This window comes from Neovison vison, chromosome 3 (genome assembly GCF_020171115.1).
Source record: "Neovison vison isolate M4711 chromosome 3, ASM_NN_V1, whole genome shotgun sequence".
NCBI classification, from domain to species: Eukaryota; Metazoa; Chordata; class Mammalia; order Carnivora; family Mustelidae; genus Neogale; species Neogale vison.
Window position 1 is genome coordinate 86,119,457 of NC_058093.1, and position 4,855 is coordinate 86,124,311.

Here is a 4,855-nt window from a genome sequence, read left to right on the forward strand (position 1 = left end):
TCTCGGGGTCCTGGGATCGAGTCCTGCATCGGGCTCTCTGCTCGGCAGGGAGCCTGCTTCCTCCTCTCTCTCTGCCTGCCACTCTTCCTACTTGTGCTCTCTCTCTGTCAAATAAATAAATAAAATCTTTAAAAAAAAAAAAAAACAAAAACCAGCAGTTAGAGAGCAGAAGGTAAGAGCCTGGGATTACTTTAAGGAGTTTTGCATCTCTGTAGAGAGTGGCTTGGACTTTCCCAGTTAAGATTTTTCCACCCAAGTACTAAACTAGGCCTGACCCACTTAAGAAATGGGCAGAAGACATGAATAGACACTTTTCCAAAAAAGAGAGCCAGATGGCTAATGGATCATAAAAAGATGCTCAACATCACTCTCAGGGAAATACAAATCAAAACCATGATGAGATACCATCTCACACCTGTCAGGATGGCCAAAACTAACAACACAAGAAACAACAGGTGTTGGTGAGGATGCAGAGAAGGGGAACCCGCTTGCACTTATTGGTGGGAATGCAAACTGGTGCAGCCACTCTGGCTAACAGTATGGAGGTTCCTCAAAATATTAATAAAAGAACAACCCTGCAATCCAGCAATTACACTACTAGATTTTTACCCAAAGGATACAAAAATACATATTCAAAAAGATATAGGCACCCCAGTGTTGACAGTAGTTTTGTCAATAATAGCCAAACTATGGAGAAAATCTTAATCTCCACTGAGTGATGAATGGATTAAAAAATAGTACACAAAACCCTTTTCGCCCTCCCCTCTCCTTTCTCTCTCTCAGAACCTTCCTGCGGCTGCGTTTGCACCTCGCTGCTCCAGCCTCCGGGACACGTCCCATCCTTCCAGCCTGAGACTAGCAGTATAGAAAAAAAAAAAAAAATTCCATATAATTTCTTGCCCCGTACACACCTTGAGGCGAGCAAAAAAATTAAAATAAATTTTAACAATGAGGGAAATCGTGCACATCCAGGTCGGTCAGTGTGGCAACCAGATCGGTGCCAAGTTCTGGGAGGTAATCAGTGATGAACACAGCATCGACCCCACTGGAACCTACCACGGTGACAGCAACCTGCAGCTGGATCGCATCTCCGTGTACTACAATGAAGCTACAGGTGGCAAATATGTTCCTCGTGCTATCTTGGTGGATCTAGAACCCGGGACTATCGACTCTGTTCGCTCAGGTCCTTTTGGGCAGATATTCAGACCAGACAACTTTGTTTTTGGTCAGTCTGGGGCAGGCAACAACTGGGCCAAAGGCCACTACACAGAGGGGGCTGAGCTGGTTGACTCAGTCCTGGATGTGGTGAGGAAGGAGGCGGTGAGCTGTGACTGCCTACAGGGCTTCCAGCTGACCCACTCACTGGGTAGGGGCACAGGCTCTGGAATGGGCACCTTGCTCATCAGCAAGATCCGAGAAGAGTATCCTTACCGCATCATGAACACCTTCAGTGTGGTACCCTCACCCAAAGTGTCTGACACTGTGGTCGAGCCCTACAATGCCACCCTCTCCGTCCATCAGTTGGTAGAGAACACAGATGAGATCTACTGCATTGACAACGAGGCCCTTTATGACATCTGCTTCCATACTCTCAAGTTGACCACGCCAACCTACGGAGACCTGAACCACCTCATCTCAGCCACCATGAGTGGTGTCACCACCTGCCTCCGCTTCCCTGGTCAATTCAATGCTGACCTCCGGAAGCTAGCCGTCAACATGGTGCCCTTCCCACGGCTCCACTTCTTCATGCCTGGCTTTGCACCTCTGACCAGCCGTAGAAGCCAGCAGTATCAGGACCACACTGTGCCTGAACTCACCCAGCAGGTCTTTGATGCCAAGAACATGATGGCTGCCTGTGACCCCCGCCATGGCCGTTATTCACTGTGGCTGCTGTCTTCCGTGGACGGATGTCCATGAAGGAGGTAGATGAGCAGATGCTCAATGTGCAGAATAAGAATAGCAGCTACTTTGTGGAGTGGATCCCCAACAACGTCAAGACAGCAGTCTGCGATATCCCACGTCGTGGCCTCAAGATGGCAGTCACCTTCATTGGAAATAGCACAGCCATCCAAGAGCTCTTCAAGCGCATCTCAGAGCAGTTCACGGCCATGTTCCGGCACAAGGCCTTCCTCCACTGGTACACAGGTGAGGGCATGGACGAGATGGAATTCACTGAAGCCGAGAGCAACATGAATGACCTTGTCTCCGAGTACCAGCAGTACCAGGATGCCACCACAGAAGGAGGAGGAGGATTTCGGTGAGAAGGCTGAAGAGGAGGCCTAAGGCAGAGCACCATCACCTCAGGCTTCTCCATTCCCTCAGCCTTCTTCCTCAGCTGCCCCTGTCCTCTCCCTCAGAATTACATTTTCTGCCTCTGTCTCTTTTTTTTCCTTTTTTGGAGGGGGGTGGTCCTAGCACACAGTGCCTGGCACATAATAGGCGCTCAATAAATATTTGTTGATTGTTGAATGTCTCCTCTCTTCCACTCTGGGAAACCTAGATTTCTGCCATTCTCAGTAACCCTGTATTTCCTTTCGGTGTCCCCTTCTCCCATTTGTCCAGTTGGTATTTCCCTTTGTTTTATAAGATAATTCTCCAAGAAGCTGGGTCTCATCAGATCCCATCTAGAACCAAGTGCTTAAAACCCAGTAGATGGCCACCATCCTAAGCCCATGTGGTAGCCTCGGGGAAAGGAAACAAAGCTACCTCATAGCAGTAGAGGTACCTATAAGGAATGGGTAGGGTTTTCTATTCTAGAGCAGTTTTGGAGAGGGATATCCAGGCTCTTGAGTCCTAATTTCCAGGAATTTCCCTGCTCCTCTCAGCTTCAGGAGAGGTGTTGACAGTATTATCTGTATTTTCCCGTCTTCTTCCAAGCTGTGTCCTGAGCTGTTTCTTTTGCAGGGGTCTGTCCCACCCTGTTAAAGCAGGATCCTTCTCTTTTCCTACATAACCACCATCATGTGTTGGATTCCTTCCTTTTCCCCTGGTTGGAGAAGGGGGCCAAGAAGGGGAAGGAGGGACTAGCCTCCAGAAAGACCCTCCCCATCCCCACCCTTAGCAAACACCCAGCTCTTCTGTGTATATACAGAAAGGTTTGTACTGCCACCTAAATCTTTTGAATCATTCTTCCAGAGAGGGGACAAGGAGACCCTCCCATTTTGGCAACATCTAGTTTTTTTCCTTTTGCTATTCCCTCCCCTGCCCTTGGCTTCATTCTGTCCTACACTTCAAATTTCTATATTGTGTTGAACTTGCTTTTTTTCATATTGAAAAGATAAAATTTCCCCAAGAGCCAAAAATAAATGACAACTGAAAAAAATTAAAAAATAGTACACAAAAAATAAGAAATTAAAAAAAAATAGTACACACACACACACACATTCCCACACACTGGAATATTACTCAGCCATCAGCAAGAATGAAATCTTGCTATTTGCAACAACATGGATGAGGCCAGAGTGTATCATTATGCTATGTGAAATAAGTCAGAGAAAGACACCATACGATCTCACTCATATGTGGAATTTAAGAAAGAAAACAGATGAACGCAGGGGATGGGGAAAAGATAAAAAAGGAGAGAGGGAAACAAGCCTTAAGAAACTCTTAATGACAAAACAAACTGAGGGTTGTGGAAGGGAGGTGGACGAGGGAGGGGCTAGATGGGTAATGGGTACAAAGGAGAACACTTGTGATGAGCACTGGGTGTTGTAAGTGATGAATCACTGAATTCTACTCCAGAAACCAAAATCGCACTGTACGTTAACTACCTAAAATTTTAAGTTAAATTTAAAAAAAAAGTTAAAATAAATAACATAACATCTCAGTTGTCAAAACAACAACAAAAAAAGACTCTTCCTATGCATTTTGTTTCTTTGTAAAGCCCTGGATAGTAAATAATTACAATGGCTTACAAATTTAGGGGGCTGATACGTATTAGGCACAGTTTTGTAAATGTCACATTTTCTTTCTTAAAACAATCCTTGGAAGCAGATGATACCAGTACTCTCTTTTTGAGTTGTGAAATTGAGGCTGGGAAGTTAAATAATATTCTCCAAAAATCCATATAACTGCTCAGGACTGAATGTGTATGCTTTCATGAAGCAAGTTTGGTTTTCTATTGCTTCACAGCAAATTTCCACACAACTTAGCGACTTAAAATAACCATTTTATTTTACTCACAAATCGATGGGTCTGGAACATGGGAAGGGCTTGGCAGGGCTCTTCTCTGATCCATGTGGCGTCATACGGAACAGCCCAGGCTAATGAGTCTGCTTTCAGGGTGGTGTCTTCCTTCATATATCGGTTGCCTCAGTGCTCCTTGCTGTTTCTCCTCCTCCAGAGCTTCCCAATGTAACTTGGGCTTCTCACCACACAGTGGGTTAAAGAGTCTCATTTCTTACATTGAAGCTGACTTTTAAAAGCAAGTTTTCCCAGAGAAAAGGAGCAGAAACTAGCATTCGTCTTTAATGAAGGCTGGAAATTTTACCTTATCTTAATGGTCAAAGCAGTCCAATGCTGCCTATATTTATAGAGGGGAAATGGGCCCCACCTTTCAATGGGAGGAGTGTCAAAGCATTTGCAGCTGTAGTCAATCAATAGTGCCTGCAGCCTCTTCAATCAATCAATCATTTGCATTCAGGTGGTGGCTTAGGCTGGAGGCCTTTGAAGGCTCTTTTGCATGGGACAGCCCAGTTGGCTTCCTTGTGTGACTGCAAACTGATGTTGGCAATTGGCCGGGAGCACGGATAAGGCTGTTGACTAGGGTTCCTACGCTATACACAATCTCACTGTGTAGATTCTCAAGCATGGTGGCTGGATTCTTAGAGAGAGTCCTAAGAGTTATCATTCCTGG

General features: G+C 45.5%; 1 pseudogene; it reads left to right on the forward strand.

Annotated features, from left to right (window-relative positions):
* The first annotated feature begins 786 nt into the window (after positions 1-786).
* LOC122902678 lies at positions 787-2,677 on the forward strand (annotated as a pseudogene).
* Positions 2,678-4,855: the final 2,178 nt, after the last annotated feature.